The sequence below is a fragment of the Dermacentor andersoni genome, chromosome 1 (assembly GCF_023375885.2).
Source record: "Dermacentor andersoni chromosome 1, qqDerAnde1_hic_scaffold, whole genome shotgun sequence".
Taxonomy (NCBI): domain Eukaryota; kingdom Metazoa; phylum Arthropoda; class Arachnida; order Ixodida; family Ixodidae; genus Dermacentor; species Dermacentor andersoni.
The window spans coordinates 298,033,605-298,057,009 of NC_092814.1; the positions used below are offsets into that span (position 1 = coordinate 298,033,605).

The following is a 23,405-nucleotide window of genomic DNA, read 5'->3' on the forward strand; positions in this document are numbered from 1 at the left end:
GGTCATGCGATTGCACATGCAAATACGGGAAGTTCACCGGGGTATAGCAGGAAGTGGGGTCAAGAAAGCGTGACATACAAGTATACCGCGGCTACAAATCTATAGTGACAGCATGGTTGATCGCGGACGGAAACAATTGGTTGGGGGTGCGCAGTTCGACACAATCGGACTTCCACACAAGTCAGCAGTATACAGGCGGTCGCTGAAGTGTGCCGTATACATAAATGCCGCGTATATCTTTAGCGCGAGGTCGGTGAGCGCATGGCCGGAACCGCGCTCCGACGGTCGCGCGTTGTAGGCGCAATGATCCGTTCGCGCCCAAGTACGGCACGCATGGTACGCGCCCTTGCTGGCCGTGGAGCGGCGCCCACTTCACAGCGCCGGCTTCGCCGCCGTGGGAGACGGCCTTCGTCATTGTTTTCAGACAAACGCGACCGAGAGGTTAGACCGGCGCGCCATCGCGCTCGCAGCACTCACGCACGCCGTGCCTGTTATGATCAGAACCTGTTGGGGCGATTGCGAAACTGATCTTGTCACGAGAGACCGCGTTGTATCTGTTGCTGCGCCCCCCTTTTACGTTCGCCGTGTGTGCAGTCAGAGAGACAGCCCCTCCCGGTAGCATTTATAGCCTTCAAGCGAGAGACGCGTTCTTTCTTTTGGCCAAGCGCAAGGCCGAGCTACAACCCACTTATATATCTGGATCCACCCCGTTTAAAAAAAAGAAAAAAGGAAATGCAGAGCAGTCAGTGGGTGCGGAACGAGCATTCATTTAGAGGCTTGGGGGGACCGAACAATGGCGGCAATCGCTTGGTCGAGCGCTGTGTTTATGAGGTGTCGTTAGTGGCTCACCAGGCATAGTTATTTGTAAAATGTTAGTTTAACACTCATCTGACTTGAGTTCCGTGCTCGCATGGCATCCGCCATACACGAAAATGTTTCCATATAATTTCTCCGTTCCACTTCATTCTCCGAGTACCAAACCACGGCTCGCATTTACAGAAAGCACTTACGCTATAATTGTTCGGAAGAGAAAATCTCAGCTAATTCTGACGTTCGACATATCGTCATAGCGCAGGCGGCTGGCCAATAGCAAAGATATTTTAACGAACGAAAAGCTTTGTGAATTCAGTCCCAGATGTTTCGCTCATAGTTTCTCTCATATTTAACCTTTATGCTCTCCGTTTCAGTCTTGGCTGTTTTGAATGCAATGCAGACGCACTCGGAAAATTTTCTACGCTCTAAACTTTGCCGTCCCTGGCATCCAATGGCAACAGGGCTATCGTACGGCTCTAGCGCAAACACGCAGAACGACCGAAACTGTGCCGCCACCACCACCCTTACGCTGAAACTCTGTGTATGTACATACAAGGCCATTCAAGGCATGTTTATGGTTTGCTGATGTTCGTAGTGACGTAACGCGTTAACATGCTCATATTCGTGAAAAGAATAACGCAATGTTTAAAAGTGCACTACAGGATAAGAATATAAGTGCACTTTATTGTGCTTAAGTGGCGAGTGTCTGGCCATGTATGAAAGACATGCGAACACTCACACAGTTGCTGACACTTTTGTACGATGCAAGCAACTGCTATAAACCCCCCCCCCCCCCCCCTTGCGTCGACAAGCTTGGTACACTGTATATCTTTTTAGTAGAGGCGTGCGAATATTCGAAATTTCGTATACGAATTGAATAGTCCTTGCGGTTAATACTCCTACTCTATTCGGGAATTCGCTACCCGAAATTTTCGAATAATTGTTTCAGTTCGAGTATAAGGGATAACAACGCTTATTGGAGTTCGAAGGAGAGAGATCGATGCGAGTAAGTATAGTGTTCCGAATGATTCGGCTGCAGTCCTTTCCCAGAGGCACCGAGGGCCACATTCACGAGGGTCTTCGTTCGTAAGTGATGTTTCCCATTGGCCGACCGCCTTTGCTATAGTTGTTAGTTGACCGTACGTCCAGTTTCGATATCCGATTCCATTCTGAAGTTATCTATCCAAACACTCCGATTTCTTGTATGTTTTGGTTAAGTGCGAGGGAATGATTAAACGCAGAGCTCTTTAAGAATCCGTACTCTAAAGCTTTCGGGGATAAAAAATGCACTAAATAGAACAGGAAGTACTTATAAGCGAGGAATCTCAGTTCACTTTAATAACATTGTTAACTACATCGTTGAACAGCGCCAAGGAGGTAATCGCCATTGCTTGGAATTGAGCGCAGCGCTGTCTGCACGCGTTGCTTAGCCCCGCACACCGAGGACGTGAAGCATCCGTTTACGGATAGGCCAGTGTGGCGGCAGCAGATGCGGAACTTCTCTCGTTTACTCCCCGGTATCACGGACAAGGGGCGGCAGCGCATAGGCTCTCCAATGCCAAAAACAACCAGTAATTGATGACATAAGTTACGGCAGCTGAATTCAGATCTCCGCAGAAAATGTTTGCCCGTTATGAGTTCAGTAATTGTTCGAGACGTTGTCTCTCTAATCTGGTTTTGTTCCGCATCAACGACCCCATTCTACTGCGTCGCTTCATCGTTTCCGTGGGAAAGGCAACAGATTTGCAGAATGAGGTGTGTTAGTAACCCATTTCTGCTTTCTTTCTTTCTTCCTTTCTTTCTTTCTTTCTTTCTTTCTTTTTCGTTTTTTTTTGTGAATAGCGCATTTATCATTTGTGTTAATGTTTTCTTTTATTTTTTACTTCATTCATCTCATTACATACTATAGACGTCCCCCGTTTCATTGTCGCCAAAATCAGGGTGCACTATGGGATGGAATGCCATTCTATTTGCAGCGTACGTCTCGAAGACCTGTGCTGCCACTATAATTAATGTTAAGAAGACCTGAACGTATACGTATAAGCCCGTACAATACGATCTCAATGTTACCAAGCGGAGCGTTAATTCACGCATTCGTTAAATTGGGCCGCTAGTGGCGCTATTTGTCCTTCTCTGTGATTCGCAAGAGCAGTAAACGTATAAAACGCCTTACGGACGTGGACAGACGAAGAACATGGGTCCAACTCGCAAAGCTCTTCTTTCGTAAGTGTTGCTTGCTATCGACCGGCCACTTTTGCTATTAATGTGTCCGACATAACCAATTGTCCGACGTAGTGATTGACTTGCCATCTGTGTATACTTAATAAACGACAAATTACGATTTAGCTGGCATTTGCTTTCACGCGCAGTTCTAGCGTAAGAAGTAAGCGCTGGTGTGAGAGCCCATTTAGTCCAGTTTCAGTTTGCCTTTCATCGTCCGCGTCACACTACGTCTACTTCGCTTATATGCTGTTATATATAGCGCTGAATTGTGCCCTTCGTAATCGCTGTATCGCCACTAGAACGGTGTTGTCGTAGTAAAAAATGTGACCCCTTATCGCTATACCACGCCGTTTTGGCTGAAATCTTGATATGCGCTTTCTTTTTATTTATTTTTTCTCGTCTTTTTCATTCGTTTGTTTTTTTGTTCCCTCCCCAATCGCTGACGTACGTACGGTACTGGGCACAAGGTTTGGAGGTCTCCTCGCTTCGTACCAACTGCGCGATCAGATCGCACGCCCATCTTATTTGCCCCGCATTAGAAACGCCTGCTGGCCTTACGACGACTACCGACGAAACTCGACCGCCGACTCTTTGGCCACCGCTAAACAGCAGTGCCGCCAAAAAAGAAAAGAAAGAAAGAAAGAAAGAAAGAAAGGAAGAGAAAGCAACAAAAAAAAAAAAAAAGGAAAGAACCAAGTAGTATAGAACCTGATGGGCGCGAGGGAATGTTGTCTTGGAACGTGACGCGCATCCCGAACGTGCTGCAGGCCGCGCCGTCGCGCCTATCGGAGTGCGATCGTCCACGCATACTGCCGTGCACTCTACCGCGTCCGAACGTGAGCGGTGTGCGGCTGGTCGCTCACAGCGCGCAGGTCTCGACATAATTTTTTTTTTATACGCATATGTTGTTTTTATTTTGCGATTTGAAATTTGAGTCGGCGGTATGCGTAGGGACGATTTATCGCCCAGCGCAGTGGTGCAATATATATATATAGCAGCACCCTGCGTCGCGTTGCTCGTATAGACTATACCTAATTTCGTGTCGAGGGCTTTCCGTTTATGATGCGCCAAACGTTACAAGAATAGGATTCTCTATCTAACGTTTAATGGAAGTACAAATGTTTCTTTACGGTGTGTGCCGTAGAAGGAGTAGCAGACAAAAAAGAAAGGGAACTAGGAGCGAGAAAAAAATTCGGATGACCCGGGCGATACAGTGCACACTACAAGAGTGTCAACTATCAGCTGTACAGTTTATTCCCCCAGACAGCCCGCAAAATAGCCGCTTGCGGTACCTTAGTGGTCACGGCGTTGCGCTTGCTGAGGTCGCTGGTTCGATCCCGACCGCGGCGGCCGCATTCAGTGGGTGTGCAATGCAAGAACGCCTGTGTACTTAGATTTAGGTCCAACGTTAAAAAACCCCATGCGCTCAAAATTAATATGGAGTCGCCCACTGTGCCGCCCACAATCAGACTGAGGTTTCGGCATGTGAACGCCCCTGAATTTAATTTCAATTTCTTTTAATTCGGCGAGGTTACGGTGGGGTGGCCGCCCATCGCCGATTGCTGAAGCATGCTTAATTGTGCGAATGAATGTATTTTTTTTCTCTGAATGCCTTTTCGCAATGTAAAGAAATTGTCATTGATTAAGCACTCGCATTTTTCCCCGGCTTGCCTCCGCGCCTATCTCGCGCGGTTTTTCCAAAAATGTGCCGCCGACAAGTGATTCAGCTTTCAGCGTTACTGGATTGCCCTGAATTGCAATAGCAGTAGAAGTACACGTACCAAGACTTTCGTGCAGGCTACAAGACGCCAGGGTTGTGAAAATCGATTGCCAAGCGTAACCACTTTGAGCGAATTCTAAGGATGGTATCAGTATCGAGATATGCGCCGAGAGCGGTACAAATGCAATGTCGTTCCACTTATCTTTCAAACGAAACGCTGTTTTATATATTGAAGCACAAAGTGAATTCGCGCGCCAACGTGCACTTTGGGAATGGATATCTGGAAACTGGGGTCACATCCTCAGTATTCACGCCAAGTGGATATGCCTAGCGAACTGACCAGCTACAATTCGTAAATTGCAATGATATAGGAATTACTTTAAATGCAATTACCAAAATATTGTTAATTTGTTGATTATGCATTTCGATTGCTCGTGCGTGTTCGCCTCTTCAAGTTCAAGGACTAAAATTGTGCTATATGCCACAGGCTATGTTTAAGAATTTTCGCAGTGTTCGCAAAGAACACCGTGTATATATATATATATATATCCGTGAAGCATAAAATCTCAGGATCCGGCACATATACAGGTCAAAGACTAGAAGCAGGTAGGAAAATAACAGGACTACTTTACATTTACTATTTTCCTACGTGCGTCTAGACTTCGAAATTTATATGTATATATACGACGCCTCTCTAGCAGATTGACCATGGCTTTACGACGCTCTACCCACCAACCGATCCCATTCCTCCATCAATTATTGTTTTCCTACTTGTGATGCACTCGGATGGGTAATAAAATAATTCTTTGTCACTTGATGCTGATACCTACTTCTAACCTCAAAGAATATCTGAAAATTTGCCCTTTTGAAAACTGCAGAGGGCCAAGTAAACGTAGCACATGTACGAGCTGAAATTTTTATATCAAACTAATTAATTATTACTTATTATGCAACAAAGGCCGCGATATTGTAGCGATGCCTCCCGCTCGATTTTAGGCCACTCTTATCATCCACCGTTCACGGCCGGCTGATATTATTGATACCACGGGCAAAGCGTCACTCTGGCCACTGATTAAGCGCGAAAAGTAATAGCGCCGGAAAAGGCATCACTACTGAATTGCGGCCCTAGGAACTAAACATCGGTTAAAATGGAAAAAGAAAAAGGGACTTTGGAAGCTGCGAAACGTCGAAGCATAAAACTGGCAGGCCTAGCTAGCGCACGAAAAGTAAGAGCGAGAAAAAAAGTAAGAAAAACCGAAAAACAAAAAGGGCTTGGGGGGGGGGAGGAGGAGCTTCGGTTGTGCCCCTAAGCCAGAGTGTTATAACGATTCAATTTCCATTGAAGTTACATTTCCGTCACATCCAGATTCCTCTCATCTTCCGCGACCATGGCTCGAAACTCAAAGCGCGATCTTCTTCGCGATCGACCAACCCAGAATACCACGTGATTATAACGGAGCAGAGCCGGAGAAAAAAAATATATAGCTGTAGTATTGTGGCTGCTGTTTTTCTGATTCTCTTTTTCTCCATCTGTTCTCATCTTCTTTCCCCCCCTTCTTTTCAGTGAATTCTACGGCGCTACTCTCCGGAGGAATTGTAAAATTCTGCCAGCGCGCTGTTAGAGACATGTAGGTCGACGAATATGCGTTCGCATCACCCGTGCACGTGTCCTTTCCGTACATCGGCTTCAGCCGTCATGTAACGTGTTTTTGCCCAAGATTTTGAGTGGCAGGAATTGCGTGCATAGATGTGAAGCAAACGAGTTAAGCTACAGTTTGAATCTGCGATGTCATTTTCAGACTGCATATTCCTTTATTTCACTTCATTTACAGGTGGTCGCGTATCATATATATTGTACAAGATACCGTTCACGACGGGAAATACTTGCGATTGCTCGTCATCGCACGAACAAACTTGCGATATATCGTAATTAAACGAATAGCAGCAACGTTACCGATGAATAGTATAGCAAGTTACCTCGCATATACGGCACTAATAAACGTAAATATATGCGGAGCTCCACGGCACCACCCGAAGACGACGGCGGCGAAAATTCGCCTAGAGTGTCCATATAATTGTTATCGCAAAAAAAAAAAAAAAAGAAAAATGTGAATTCAGCCCCGGATCCGTGACTATTACACAGCAGCAAGGACGACACCTCTTAAAAGTTCCATGTGCTAGATCTTGGCAACCGTGTGTAGACTGGGTACGAACCTTCAAATGCGCACGAAACGGTGCTCTCTCTCTCTCTCTTCGCCCTCATACCCCTTCCCCCAGCGCAGGGTAGCAAACCGGACGTGTGTCTGGTTAACCTCCCTGCCTTTCCTATCTTCTATTTCTCTGTCTCTCTCTCTTTCTGTCTGTCGTCATCGCGCTGCCAGGTTATATAGCGGAAAAGCCGAGAGAGCGGATTCCGAAGTCGCGTCTGCCCTCGAGCGCTGCTGCTGCTACACGCTTGTCTCTCGGTGAACCAGCACATAACCGGTAGAATAACGGGACCGGCGAAGAGCGCGCACCGCCGTCAGCAAACAGGGCGGCCAGCCGTGCTTGTAGGCTGCACGCGGTGTCCCGGCCACGGCGAGGAATGGCAGCTGACCGGGCTGACGGGCGCCCTTTCCGTGACAGCCGGTGTGGGAAGAAATGCGCTGGCGCAGGTCACGCGGCCCCGGTGCGCGTTGTGCTCGCCCCCCTTTGCCGCCGGCAACTTCTGGGCTGTTGGACCCCTTGACAGCGGCAAAGGGCGAGGCTTTGACGTCGACCCGGCAGCACCCTAAGGGCGCCCCACTTCGCCGGCTGCGGTTCGGGTGAGGGCCGCTGTCTAAGCAACCGATTTTACACGCCTCGCGCCAAGTTTGGCGCTGTCGTTTTTATGACGTGTAGGAGGTGTACATTCAGAGCGTCGATACTTGGCGATACGAGGCACGGGTGAGTGTCATAGTGTCGAATGCATCCTATAGGAACGGTTTTGTAACTGTCTTCTTGCTTGTCTTTCCTCGTTTGTTAGCTCTTTTCCATTTTCCCCTCCTATTCAAGTTACCGTACTCACGTCATCAGTTTTTTTCCCCACGTTTCCTTTGCGTCCGACGTGAGAGACGTCACATCTGGGAACTTCCAGTGGCCAAACGTTGCACCTATCTTACAATCGTGTCTGCTTATGGGGTCCTGCGAAACTCGGTCTTCGAATAGGAGGGGGGGGGGGGGGCGAACAAGGGTCTGACGCATGGATTATATAAAAGCTATTTTCAGAGGAAGAGATAGAGATAAATAAATATGAAGAAAGCAGAAATGGAAAAGTAGAAAAGAGGCGAAATGAAAATCGCCACCACCACCACCACCACCACCATCATCATCATCATCATTAGTGTTCGAAGGCATTATGGCACCCGTAGACAATGCCGGTTACTTCTCTTTTGCTATGTGCACAAAACAATATTTATGCTTCAACCTAATATTTCAACAAAAAGAAAAAAGAAACATAGTGACCACAGTTCTAAAGTTCAGTTGTAGTCTAATGCTATTGGTGGATGTGTTTCCTCGTTGAACGAAATGCAAAGGTTGTGGAAGTACAAATCACGTCCCTTCGTTTGTGTCTCATTTTCTAAAATACTACGTCGCTTTTGCTCAAATTATGAGCAAAAGCGGCGTCGTATTTCCTGGATCGCGTGTAGCGAGACCTCGAGGGACAGAAAAGTGGCAGCCCTCTCTTTACTTATTCATTTTTGTTTTATATATAAGCCAAAAACCAGAGAAATATATTTTTTAATCACGCTACAATCGTGATTGCTACTTATTTTCGAATACAATAGTATTAATAGTTGACGAGATATTGTCAGGTAACGAAGGAACTGAACGGTTTCGCCTCCCCTCTCTTCGTTATCGGAGGGTGTGATGACGGCCCACGAAGGAACCGCGCTCGCGCTTCCCGAAGGGAAATAGGCGTGCGCCGTGGCAGGAAATCAGCGGCTCCCCCCGAAAACGGAGGCAGCCTCGCTCGCCGCAAACCAGAGAACGGTGAGCGCAGTCGTCAATCGCGCGCGCAGCAACGCGCCGAGAAGCAAGGGCCGCCGCGCGCGCGAGAGGGAGAGGAGGAGACTTCCGTGTTACGGCTGCGCCGCTCGGCTGTCCGCCGAGGCTCCGAGCCTGCTTTTTGAGAGAGTCGCGCGGGCCGAATCGAAGGGAATGCGCCGAGGCCGACCACAATGGGGCGGTGAAACGAGCCGTCGGAAAGGAAGGAGATCGTCGGATTTCCGTTATGCCCGAAAACAGCGCGCGCGCAACACGCGGACCCACTTCCGCGGCGCCCGGCCTCCCCGCTCCGCGCCATCGAGAAATGCTGACCAGCATGACGACTGCTTCGTAGAAATTTTCTCTGCGTAACCGTCTGTGATTACCTCGGCTGAACGCCGAATCAAACTGCGCTGACTGAAGTAAATCACTGCACGCAAACTTCTGCGCGGCCGTCTATGACGTCCCTGTGATTTATCAGCGAGCGGTGACGTCACCCATTCGCTGAGCCAGTGGCAGTGACGTCTTTTTAAACCAATCGTTCGATGCAGCAGATATTCTCATTGGGAACGGGGTGAACTTGGCCGAGTGGTACCATTCTACCTTTGCTCCTTTTAATCGCCTTGATCTGTTTTGGTAGCGGGAGACCTGCTTGCTGCGATTAACTCGGTGGCGTGTTTACCCCCGCAGTCTATAAAAGGAGACGCTTGGGCGGAGCAATTGCCGGCGTGTCTCATGCAAAGCTATATATCTCCTCAAGTATAGCTAGCACCATCATCCTCCTAAAAAATATATATAATAATAAAACAAAATGAAAGCTAAAGAAGACGATTACCTTGTTGACGTTTATCCATTTTAATCATCGTGTGCGCTGTTCCCGCGGTTTATTTCTCCTACATCAAATCATAAAATTTAAAAACCCAGAAAAATTCGAGCACTGCGAGATACCGTTTACCTCAATCCTTCGCTTTACCTTAATTATTCATAATTCAAGCAATACTTGAATATAGGTGGTGGTGGTGGTGGTGGTGGTGATGTTGAAGCAGGCGGGGTTAGCCTGGCATACATAGCCGGCAATTGTTCCGCCTGATCCTCCTTCGAGTTGAGATCAGGGGGTGTGTCACCAGGTGTCGATGAGCCCCGTGTCTCGCAGGAAGGCTATCAGCAGTCGTTGCGCTCTCTTCCTGAATGCCGCGGGCCCTCCGGGGAAAACAACGTCTTCAAAGGTCCTGTGCGTGAGACCACTTTTTTGCAGGTTGTCGACCAACGCTTTTCTTTCTGTGTCAAACTGTGGGCATAGCCAAATGAAATGTTTGATGTCACCAATGTCACCACAGAAAACACAGAGTGGGGAAGCGCGAAGCCCAGTCTTGAATAACCAAGCTGGGGTGTATGCGGAGTCGGTCCTGATGCGGTATAAAAGCGTCGCTTGTTCGCGTGTAAATCCATGAGTCACACAGGATTCGTGTGGATTCTTGTGCATCTGTCTAAAGTGAAGGCGGATTGCATCCTTAGGGTTTTGAAAAGCTTTTGGAGCTTTCACTTTTGGGACACATGTCAGCGCTAGGCGTGCAAGGGCGTCAGCTTCCTCGTTTCCATCAATTCCTACGTGTGATGGAATCCACTGAAACCTTATGTTAAATCCTTTGCTCGTTAGGTCGTCAATCAGTGCCAGAGACTGCCTTGTAAATTTCTCTAGAGGTAGGCCCCGATGTAATCTTTGTAATGCTGACTTGGAATCCGTCAGCACCACGACATCTCGTGCAGAAAAGGCACGTAGTTTCCGCAAAGCCGCGGTGATTGCGGCGCTTTCTACTGTTGTAGAGGAAACTACGCGATCCAGTCGGCCAGACCATGACACATCAAGGGATGGTATGCAGAATGCCGCTGCACAGCTATCTGCTTGTGCGCACACCGAACCGTCTGTGTACACTTGTAGATGGCTTTGAAACACAGTGCTCAAGTGGTCCAGCACAATAAACTTGGCTTCGGCAGTTGAAATGGTGCGTTTCGTCGGTAGGTGGGGTACGTTGAGGCTGCAGGTAACGTCCGGAAAAGACCATGGCGGGTCAAGGCGACTTCGTTTAGGCCATTCCAATCCTAAAAATCGGAAGGTGTCCAGCGCCGCATGGAAATGTGAGCGAGTTCTTGATCTTAGCCGCCGGAGAAGCGCCGTGCCTGCGCGTGACTCGCCCAGCCTTAATAGCTGCGTCAGCAAGGCCTGAGATGCCAAGAGGCGGAGTGGAAGAGATTCTGCCTCATTAGTGACTTTCTTGTTTGAAGCCGCCGTTGGAACTCCCATCGCCAAGCGAAGTCCCTTTCTGTGCACTGCCTCCAAGCGCTCGAATTGACTCGATGACGGTGATATTAGAGGGAGCTGATAGAGAATGCGGCTTGTTATCAGTGCAGCGTTCAGTTTAAGCATGGATATAGGATTGTTTCCCCAACGTACACCTGCCAATCGACGAAGTGCGTTGATTCTTTGCACTGATGCAGCCACAACACTTTCGACCGCACCACGCCATAGTAGCTTGTTGTCGATGGTGACGCCCAGGAATCGAACATGAGTTGCACGAAGAATTGAATATAATAATAATCGCCATCTATTCTTTCCTTGTATTAGTCCAACTGTATTCCACTTCGTGTTCTGCACCCTTCTTAATTTTCGCGTATCTTGTATGGTTTCTGCAGGGCAATCTTATCGCCCAAGCCGCCCCATATTCTTGGCCGATCCTTGTTCAGTCGTGCCGCTAAGAAGAAGAAGACCGAAAGCAGCTCTTCAGTGGCGCAATTTAGCACGCAACCGTGTTGGTAAAAAGCGAGTCTTTTCTCTTCTCATTCTATTTTGCTCGAGGAACCTGGGTTATGCAGGCACGAGGACATTTCGGGAGCAATAGTAGATAGAACACCGAATTCGCGCTTCAGCAACGATTACTCGTGAGCAAAACAAGAACAAGGTAAAAGCGGGAGCCTTGAATCATCGTCTCGAATTTCCATCTTCCGCCTTCCCCGTGTCTTCTCTATATTCACATTGATAATTGCGTCTATAATTCAACACTTTTATGAGTGGCATGCGTGTTTAGAGGAACCACCCTTCTGAAAGCAGTCTGTACGTTACGTAACTTACGCTTCATATATTGCTCGAGGGGGCACACGGTGTAGCATACATACACATACCGCAATAGCCTCCGTGAGGCTAGTGTGATAATGTGTTTGTTACCGTTACCGATGTAATTATGCATATCATTGCCATACACAAGAAAAACGGCAACCATGACAACTGCGTAGGTTTTCGGCTCTCAGTGCTGCGAAATTAAGGGCGCAGCAACCCATCGGGGATCAAGCAACCAGTTGTATACGTGAGCCAGCGCGCAACTCCATGCATTATATATAATTAGAGGTTCGAGCGTTGTAAGCCGTTTAACAAGCTTATATGGCCACAGTAACGGTTACGCGCGCGAGGACGCATCACGTCTTGCTCGCACCGCACGCATCGAGGTATTTTCTGAGCTCTTGTTCAGTCTAAGCACAATCGCTGAAGTGTGTAGAGTCCTATTGGGAGAGCAAGTAAGGACGCTCGTATGTTGTATCGCGCTGCACCGCAACGTTGAAAGTGCGCATTTTATAAATCGTTCTCGTGGGCGGGCTAACAGAGACGCGGGGATGTTTGGCATTGGGAGAGACAAAGGGCTGAAGATGAAATTGGCGACATTTCGACGCCGTGGAGTGGCAAGTAGTGTTTGCTAAAACGTGAGTGAACAAGTGAAGCACCATCGTTCGCAGCGCGGCTTACAGCTCTAGAGACATTCTCAGGGTTTCCCGGACGAAGACATCTCTTTCCTGCGCTAGATGTCAGTTAAATAAACGTCTTCTTTTTTTTTTTCGAGAATAAACTTTAGATTGAAGTAGCGCCCGTCCTGTCTGGCTTTCCTTATTGTGTCCTCGTTTTGTGCTCTTGAAGTCAAGTATGAAAAAAGATCCCAGTCAATAAAATGTCGCCGTCCTCTCGCCGTTGTCATCCGCGGCGCCTCTGCAAAAATCATGCATGATATTCAATTGAACTTCACCATCAAGTCTATTGAATGCAACGGAAAGAAATGGAAACTAGGCATAATTTTTAACGACTTTTGTAACGACTTCGTTATCATCTCTGTCGTCGTCGTCCTGCCGTCGTCGCCGCTGCTGTGTTTTCGTTGTCGTGCCACTGAATGCCTCGTGCAGTAAAAGACTTAAGGATGCCAAACGTTGTTGTATCGCTTTTGTTTTTGTTTCTTTTTACTGCAATGTATTTTGCTTTATATAACTTACAAAAAAGCAGTTCCGGTTTTACGCAGTAATAACTACAGAATATGTTTTATGTGTGTACAACCTTTGCCACATATCTTGGGCCTTGTTTCTTTCCTCCTATAGAGTTCGTAACCACACTCCCCTCTTATACACCCTAAGCAGTAGCTAAATGGCCACGGCGCCCTATTCTGTGAAATCACGGCCGCGATTCGGCGGCTGCGGCGGCCGCATTCCAATGGGAGCTGAAGGCAACGAAGGTGCGTGTATACTAATTTGGCTGTAGTTTATAAAGAAACCCTGGTGGCCGAAATCAACTTGGAGCCCTCCACTGCGACGTCTCTTTATGACGTCTCAATCAGCGTTGTTCTGGGACGCTAAACCCAACTAATCGAATCAAGTAGTGTTGACTGAATTTACAGGCGGGAAAAAAAGAAAAAAAGAAACGAGAATGTGTGGCCTTAAGAAAGTCATGCGTATAGTAGTGCGGTATAGGGATACAGTACGTGTGCTCCAGATCTATGCGAAACGAGAGGCCGTCCGCCGCGGCGGCAACAGCGTCGTGTGTGCCATCGTGCCTGAGGGCGTCGCGTCCCGGATATTACCGTCGGCGACAGGGGCGCGGAAACGAGGCCAACGAGACGATGAGCCGCGGTGCATCTGCAGGGAGTGCGGCGTCTTCCGTGTGGCGGGACGCGCAATTCCCCAGGTGGGCGAATGAAGCAAGTTCTGGTGAAGAACGCGAAGAGAGAGAAAGAGAGAAAGAGGGGTGGAGTGAGAGACGCAAGACCGTAAGCTGTAGCTTTGCCACACATCTACGTTGTGGTTACGGTATACACCCGTTTACCGCCACATATCCGCGGGTTTCGCCATGCTTGGGGGATTACGAAATGCGAAGCTCGGAGACGCAGTTTGCGGCAGTTTAGTAATGCCGCGTGTGTGCTTCGAGTAGGCTATCCGGAGAAAACGTTAACGCAACGGGGCACACGCACTGGAGAGCGCTGTTCCAGCAGCGATTACCTATCTCGCACGCCTCTGGTAACAGCAAGATTCCTGCATTTTTTTAATTCTCCACAGTGCAGATTCCGTATTATAGATCGGGGCGGCTAATCGCCAACCGCAATGAATGTGTACATGAAAGTGTCGAAACGTCGCTCAATTGCAGTTCAGGCGATATTTGATGATGCGGCGGCGAAGACAACCAGCGCGATCCGAGACAGGATGATCCATATAGGCCGGCTCGCTGCTCTCATACCGCCAGCAGTGTCCGGTCGCCGTATAATAACAGTAGCCGTCGTCGCGCTCATCGACGCGAGCTCACGCTCGGCCGAAAGCTCTTGGTCGCCGTACGCACGCGCCGTCCGAATGGGCCAGCGAAGAGTCCGCGTGGAAGTGCCCACAAAGGGGTTTCCCCCCGCGCGACGACGCTATTTTTGATCCCGGGCGCGCGTGGCGCCCCGTCGCGGGCGTTGTCCGTCCGCCGACAGGTCTGCCATGCCAGTGGCCCAGCAGCGGGCAGCATGCGGAGATGCTTACGGTGTACGTCCACCGCCGTCTCGAAAGGCACGGTGGCCGTGTGCAGTAGAAACACAGCGGCTGTCAAGGCCGTCTACCCCGCGGCTTTGTTCCGCCCAGTTGGTCTCCTCCGGGGGGCCCGGATCCTCAGCCACAGGATGTCTACCTCCTCCGTTCGCCGCCATGGTGGACGACGGTGCGTAGCTGTCCCAGTGGCGAGGCAGCCATTCCGCGCATGCGTGTGCCGGCCGGCACTTTCCCATAGAGCGCCCGCGGCCGTTCACGGTGGTGAACGAAGAATAAAGAAAAAGAAAGAATGGGCACCATTCTTCTCGGGCGCCATTGTTGTGTGCCGCCCGTTGTCCGCAGCTCGTGGCCGGTTCCCCCCCCCCCCCCCGCCGCCCCCTTCTTTCGTCCCTCCGGGGGAAGCGTGCGCCTCAACAGAATGGCGTCGACGACACCAGGAAACTTTATAGTGTAGAAGCGCATTGCGTGCATCCTATACGCCATGCAGGCCCAGGGAGAGGATTGTCGAGAAATCAAGACCATTTGTTGAACTTCCTTAAACACTTCAATGCCGAACGTTTATGCTCGAGATTTGTTAAGCAGAACCGTGGCGCGTGAATGAGACACCGCCGCCGCTTTCCTGCATCTCAACCTTTCGTAATCGTTCGTCGATTCTTGCGCGCTCGACGCGTTCCATTGCGTCACTGACGATGCGCCATGTTTGGCTCGTTTTGCAGTAGCACATGTTGTTGGGGTTGTTGGCCAGTTTTAATCCTAACGATCGTACGTGGAGAATATAAGTGGTGCATGCGCTTATTGCTGCGTCGTCTCATTCACTGGCGACGTCTGGGATTTGTTTGACAAATGCAGTAGGTTTCCTAGTATCATTTTTCAGTGGCGTCTGTAAATGCTTGCCACACAGATAAAAATACAGAAGAATAATTGAACTGACCCAGTCTCGTCAATGATTACATCAACTCTCGGAATTGGCCACGCGATTATACCGGTTTGCTTGTTAACTTATAAGTGTATCTGTCGACTCGAAACAATCCTTCTATTTTCGGAGCTAGATTACAATGGCTGAAGCAAAAGAGCAAGTAGAGGGCCCAATGATTCCAGCCTCCAACGTACCTATAAGGTCCTAGGCACACCTGACTGACGCTAGAAAGTTTTTTTTTTTTTTTTATTTCTTCTAACGGTAGTGCTGTCACGTAGCTGAACAAGGCACTTGAGTTGCCATTGTAGATTCCGGAACACCATAAATACCAATGCAAGATAACTGCAAACTTCAAAGGTAAATCCTCCACAGATGGCAGGTTATAGAAGCTCAGTATTCTAAGCAAGATATGAAATAGATTATAACCTCTTCCAACGGTCACCATATCGTTTCATAAGATGTTAATATGCATGCATGTCATATCAGGTCATGATATCGTAACGTCAAACGTAACATTGGGCGAGACCATCCCGCTCCCACTTTTAGAATTTCACTTTCACTGTTACGTTTCATGAAAGCGACTGGCATCAGTGGCCGATTATAGGCGTGTGGTTATGGACATCCGCACGTATTCACACCTATAGTACCTTCTTCCCTCCCTCTCCTTTCCCTTCTTCCTTTAAACCCCTTCTCCTGTGTAGGGTAGCAAACCGGACGTGCGTCTGGTTGACCTCACCACCTTTTCTTCCTTCATTTCCTCCTCCTCCTCACTTAATGTTCCCCATCATCAACTACTTATGACTTTATTATGACCTTGATAGACAATTACTCATGACCTTGGTAGCTGCAGACACAGATAGACTTTACACGCACAATTCTGTCTGCATTGACTATTCTCTCGTTAATGAAGCTAGCTGAGGCGTAAGTTTCAAAGAATACCGACAAAGCTCGTCAATTCGCCATCATGACGACAGTCAGAATGCTTACCTCACTCAGGAATAGGAGTTCGTCAACCTACAGCAACCTTCTCAAGCAAAGTCGTGAGACTGTGTGTCGTGCATTAGGCTGAAAAGTCGGCAACTGTCCGTGCCGGTCTCTGACTGCAATAGTGCGCATCAGTCCGAGGCCGTAACATACTTCAACGAAAATAGTAATAGAGAAAAAGAGAGAATACAAGGAGAAGAAATGTAGGGAAAAGAAGTGACTCATTCATATCTCCGAGTGACCTCACTTTCATTTGCGTTTGATAATGCCTGGTCATGCCATATAAGGGCGATGACCTAAGAATCTACCAACGTTGAATCAGCCCTAGGAAGCAACTGCCACATTTAGAAAACGTATAGTCTTTAATGGTACAGTGTCTCTCATTCGTGTAGACAATTGCAATATTCCATATCTCAACAAGGTTCATGTGAAAACCGTCTGAGAAACATTTCCTCCGCGCAATCCAGGGAATGCGACATTATCCTCAAGTCATACAATTTTCGTACGTTCTCACCAAGAAAGGCTTTCGTGTTACCTACGCAGCCTTCATCGGTCATCATGTGATTGCTCCTTGAAGCATATTTATAAAAATCTATACACGTGGCTGCGCTCGAAGAACAAGCGTGAATCAAGTCCGGTGCCACGAAAAGCTCATCACCCTATCCTCTCGTCATTGGTACTACGATAACGAATCTCAAGAACGGCTGCTGCTGCTTCAAATGCAGATTTCGCACTTCAAGTAACGCACTCATAACACTTGCTCTGTTACTGCAACTTGATAAGAGTCTGCATTTCGCAAAATAATGGATTTTCTTCTGACAGTTACACTCGTCTAGAACCTTTGCAGGGGGTATGATTATTCTGCATTACTATCGCTCGAGAAAAAAAAAAGAAAAAGAAAGGAAAACACTACACGTAACAAGAAGCGCAACTTCTTGCCTCGAGCAAGAAGTTGGCACGTCACGTGCTTTTTCTCTCTCTTTCAGCCTCCCCCCCCCTCTCGCATTCTTCATTTGAACCGAGATCATTGGCCCATGCTATATAGGAGTTAGAGTGAAACCCCTCTGTCAAAAAAAAAAAGAAAAGAAAGAAAGAAAAAACAAAAGCTTACATTATACTTGGAAGATGCGCGGAGACTGACGATTCAGAAAAGCCAGAAGCCACTGAAACCTTTTGCCAGGCATGAGAAAACTGATCGGCAAATTTGCACTCGTAAACGAGTAGAAAAAGGGAGATAGAAAGAGAGAGAGAAAAAAAAAGAGAAGCTATTCATTAGAAATTATTAGAAAACAGCGATTTTTGCCGGAGTGTATATAACCGCTGACATGCGGCTGTATATCTATAGTTGAGGGGGAAAGGGATTAAAAGATTCCAGAAGGAGAGCGTAAGAAAATGAGAATGAAACTTAATATGAAAGGCGCGAGTGAACCTGATAATGATATTTGCAGATGAGACAATGAGTGAATTCAGTCTTTTCTATATCGTAAAGTGAATCTTTATCATATCATAAGGCGAAGCCGCGGTTGAAGAGCCGGGAATTGTACCTAAGATGCTACGTAACGTTAGCGGCTTGTAACAAATCATGTGCATTTGGCTTCAAAAGTATGTCTTTGCTGAATAAACTGTTGGAGATTGTCTTTACGCACTGTCTGCACTTTATGAAACCTAACGGAGGCACAGATACCAGGCACTTTTTGAATTTCTGAATTGCAATCGGCACGCGCATTCACTGTGGGCTTGAGCAGGCATTGTATGCTTCTTTTGCAAATGGTATAAAGGATATTTTTGTTTTTGCTTTGCAGTCTTCGTAATGTGCCCAGAAATACTGGAGCCGCTCATTTATGGTTCATACAAATGTCATAGAGCAAGACTGCGAGAACTTTATATATATATATATATATATATATATATATATATGTGTGTGTGTGTGTGTGTGTGTGTGTGTGTGTGTGTGTGTGTGTGTGTGATTGTAGCACCTTCAAAACTGGAGAAAAGATATTCATCTTAGTGACTTCGAAGTTCGAAATAAGAAGTGGGACGTTTCTGTCCCCTCGTTTCACAAGGGATTTAACACGCGCACGAAGCTCGGCACGCGAGCGTTATTGCTTGCAGCCACAGCGGCCTGGAATCCAACGCCGTTCGACTTCGTGCTGAGCCGCGGAACAGCATAGAGACACTGAGCCAGCAACGCCAAGAGGCTTACCGTCTCGTGAATCGCGTATCGAGATCGAACGTAGTACGAGCATACTGCACATATACCAAGGTACGCAGCGCGGCGGCGGGCGTTCCCGCCGATACGGCCGTATACTGGTATAGTGATTGGGAAACCGCGTCCCCCGCGCGGTCCTAATGAACCGGTTGGTCGTCGCCTTGTGGGCTGCCAGCCTGCAGTTTTCGGTGCTCGCACCGGGTTTCGGGCGTGATCGACTGGTGGAGAGGCCGTTTCCGCCGGCGCCGCGGCCACTTCCGGACCCCGGTCGGCCATTAGAGCGGCGCGGCGGCCGCCAAATGGCCGCGGCCGGGTTCGCTTTCGTGCCCTCGCGGTTTCGCTCCAGTAGAAAACGGCGCTGCTCGATGAAGCGCGGCGCGCCGTCGCAGTGATGACGGAGGCGCGCTGGACCGGGCACGCGCCTGCCCGCGGGCCGGTCTCCTTCGTCGCCGCGGGTTGCAGCGCGGACGCTAATCACGGGACTCCGCGGTCAGGGACCTTGCTAAGTATAGCTTCGAAATCGCGTCAGTCGCTGTGGCGTAACCGCATACCACACACCATGTAGTCGAAAGAGAGAGGAAAAACTCGAGGTACATGTATACGAAAGGGGAAAAAAAAAGTATTGCCAAAGGGGTTTGTAGCACGAGTGCAAGAAGGCCCTCATTTCTTCCTATCCAACGCGTCCATTGGTCTGTGCAGTTTCCATTCAAACCCTATTTACCTACGGTGTATATTGGTGCAATGACTGAGCTTATTTATAGTTACAGCCAATGGTGCGCGACGATGTTCACGAAGAAAGTAAACAATTTCTAACTGACGCTCCATGAGTAATATTTACATGCAGGGCGTGTAAAGTGTTTGCATTCGCCCACGTCAGAGTTTCACCTAATGTAATTACCGTCCTCACCTTCTCGGGGTAATTTATCCCGAATTCGAAGCATTTTCTCCATGAAAACTGCAAGTTAGCCTTACCAGAGGAACGAAGTTTTGTGCTTAAAGTGGGTATTCATGGTGGAGTTTGGAGGCGCAGAAACACTTTTCAGTGCAGTTGTACCGGTCCCCGAGGAGAAACAAATGATGATCCACCAAACGCGATCCAAATTTGATGGATCATCATTGGCGTCAAGGATTGTCATTTCCATAGGCAGACTTGTTTTCTATGACATCTGTTTCTTGCGGGACTGGAAGGCATTGCTAGATCCTGATGTTCTTAGCAAAATGAATTGCCGGTGTAAGCATTAAGCCACTAGAATTATACGCAAACATCATTAGAACGCTAATTTTGTCCTAGGAGAACCTTTGGATGCTATGGAGTTGTGCTGCTGGGGAAAACCCTGTGGATTCATCTCCAGACCACTGTATCACTTTACACATGAGCACGGAACGTATAAAAATTCGTGTACTGATGTTGTTCTAGTTATACAACTCGGCTTCATGGGGTACAGAATTAAACTGAACACCCCTTCGTCCACCCGCCTTTCCACCCTGATCCCAACCGAACACTGTGAATCAATCATAACATCAGTCACTGCTTCTATGCTGCGCTTGTTTTTGCTTTTCTCTTTCCTTCTTTTTCGCGCCTGTATATAGGGGTCAGGTCGGAGCCATGTTGCGTGTTCTTATTTCTTCCCCCGGCCTTGGCAGCGCCAAGTCGAGGCGATGACAATGTCACGGCTGTCCGCCATGGTGGATGTGGCGAAAGCGCCATGACGCTCACGCAGCCGCGTCGCCGCAGCACAACCGAGGTCAGCGTGGCGACCGACTTCCGGGCTGCGCACAGAAGCCAAGCGCGAGAGGCCATCCTTGAGCGCGGCCACAGTCGTGTGTGTTATGCTCGCATTGCGGCTCCACACGTGCTTCGCGCACACTCGAACGCACGAAGGCCACCCTTGGCTCGGGTCACACGCATCGGACAAAAACGGAACGCTGCCGAGAACGACGATCCGTGGCGCACGCCTCTACACGTAGACGCTGGCAGGTGGGCACTTGATGCACCTGTGCATACACCGCGTGCGCTTAGCACGCTTAGTTCGGCGGCCCGACAGTGATTACGCGTGGCTATTGTGGGCGCAACGACTGAAACTACGTAGCTCCCCACAAGCTCGCACCACTTGCACTGAAAGTACTGCAGTGGTGGCCTTTCTTTCTCTCGCTTGTGTGCAACATTCTAAAGAGTGCTGCCCGTGTGAACTTTTGCTTGTTTCATGAACCAGTGTTTTGTTTTACTCTCGCGACCGCATTTAGAACAGCGTGTTTGATACTGACCCCAGTCATCATCTGTCGGCGCAGCCCACGCAGGGACTACGTGTTTGATGTCGGGGCCGACGACGACAAAGTCATGACGAGCGAACGCTGGCGGCAAGCATGCGAGAGGAACAGACTGAGCGCGAGTTATCTCGACCGCTCGTTCCGCCTCCCGCAGACTCCGGCGAAGAGTGGCTGCTACCTTCAAGTGCTGAAAATTCTTGTCTACTGTGGGAAACACGAAAACGGTGGCAGCGCGAACGTTCCTCACGCGTCTGCAACAGCCCATACACCGAACATTTTCGTATAGGCTTCTGCGTAAGTAATGGACAGATAGTAAAGGCGAACGCTGGTTCTCTTTGGACTTAAGCTGACTGATATCCGTGGTGCTGCTCAATTACACGCAGGGAAGTAGTACTAATACGTACAGGGTCAGTTTTAAAGAGTACCTTCGTTCTTCAACACGTCACCTGACTCTATCCTCTTCTGACTAAATGGGTAAGTTGTTAATTATTGAAACATTATTTACTCTTCCATATCCCGGCACCAAGAAAACAAACATTCGCTACATGCTGCTCGTACTTCTTGCGCAGCGAGGGACAGAATCTGTTCGGATTATTGGATCGCTATTCGTTAATAGAAAGGGTGAGTGACACCGCGAGAAGTTGTAAAATACGAGAAGTAGGACTAGTTGGTAGGCTAAGCGCAAGTGTGGAAGAATAGAGTGGGACGAACGCGTTCATTTTACTCTGTCGGTCCATACTTGCGCTCAATCGTGCCCTTCTGTTCAGTGCCAGTAATCGGTACACGGACTGCAGCAGCGCTCGTCGCAACACCGCAGATGGCTTTGAAGAAGCGCTTCGTGGCGCGATGAGCAAACCGGCGCGCGTTCTTTTAGAGGGCGCCGAGATAAGGGAGCGATTCGTGACTCGACTGGGGTCCTCGTGGGAGCGCCCCGCGTTGCACGGGACGCGGCGCTAAAGAACGCGCTGGCCATCTACATAACGGGTCTCGGCGCGCACGGCCGCCTTGGGCAGCTGGCCTCCTCGTCCGCTCTGCGCAGCATTGACATCTGGAGTTGGGACGCGAACCGGACCGCACAGGGACGCTGCAGGACGACTGGCCGCCAGCGCCACGCCGCACTGCATGTCGCCAGATCACGCGCGCTGCCTGTTTGCGCAATTCAGCGCAAAACGGCGGCCGCCTCGTGTGTTTTTTTTCTTCTCTTTTCGCAGTGAATACGAATGTTATTCGTGCGCAGAAAAGACGTTAAGAACGTCTCAGAAACAATCTTGTCGATACTTCTCTGTGCTTTCTTTCTCTTCCTTTTTTCTTCTTTTTTTTCTGTCTGCAGTCAAGTACTATAGCAAGGGGGCCTTACGTTACGTGACTGTGGATGGAAGACATCGGAGGCCTGTTTCTGTGTATACGAGAGAATGGCGAACTTCGCAAGCGCATCAGTGAATACGACGGCGAAAAAAATGCTCAGTAACCAAGCCGATCGTCTAGCGGTGTAACGCGCTTGATCGAATCCGCTGTGGGGGCTCCTACAATATGTCGTAGTTAAGTGCCTGGTCAGGACTAAAGCAGGAAACAGAATGGCTCTGCTTGTGAGCCGTCGTATAATCAATCCTAACAAAGATCGGATCCAACAGGCTCCAACAATCGGCGCGGGCCATCTCTCGGGGTGCTTGCTATTTTGGACATTGTCAAATTCCGCTATGTCGGCAAATTTGGCAATGTCGTCATTTTGAGCCAATCAGAGAGTCTGTAGCAGTCGTCTGGGTCAATCAGAACTGAGAACATGGCGAATTCTACCATATAGGGGAATATGACGACGTCCAGAATAAATTACCCTCGGATGCGCCTCACTCCGTATCGGTCGCCTCCTATATAGGTACGACGCAGCCTCCGATATGCGACAAGCGGCTTGTCGGAGAACACCAAGCGGTTGTTTCGACTGTTGGAACCCGTTGGAGACATGTAGAATGGAATTGTTGTTAGGCCTTGTCGTACATCGCATCCCACGCGGAGTTGAACCATGTCTCTCCTGCTTAAGGAAACCCTGGGGACCCTCGTAACACGGCTGCAGCTTTGCGACGCTATAAGACCCCGTCCACCGCACACACCGCGCACGCCATCGAGTCTTTGCATTTGATGGAAGAGAAGGACAGCCTCAGAAGCAAGGGCAAAATACGTGGGAGTCTTTTTAAAAGCGAGGTGGCATGTCACATGCGGTAAGTAATGTAAGCAATTCAACGTCGCCGGCTCGTATACTGTCTCCCCGGGCGTAGCTTACTTGTGAACTGCGGCGCATCGTGCTCGGATGTTTTTGATTAATCGTGGCGCTGAAGGCGCGAACGTGGTTTGTCGCCCAGCCGCGCGTAACGAACGCACGGAAGAAACTTGCGTTGCGTAGGTTCGCCGTGCCCTTGTCGCCGCATCGACGCAAGTTGCTGTGACGA

At 48.9% G+C, this 23,405-nt stretch overlaps 1 protein-coding gene across 3 annotated transcripts in view; it reads left to right on the forward strand.

The window, feature by feature from the left end:
• Cad99C (cadherin 99C) overlaps positions 1-23,405 on the forward strand; it is a 224,519-nt gene that overhangs the window by 18,160 nt on the left and 182,954 nt on the right. The gene's annotated exons all lie outside the window — the stretch shown is intronic.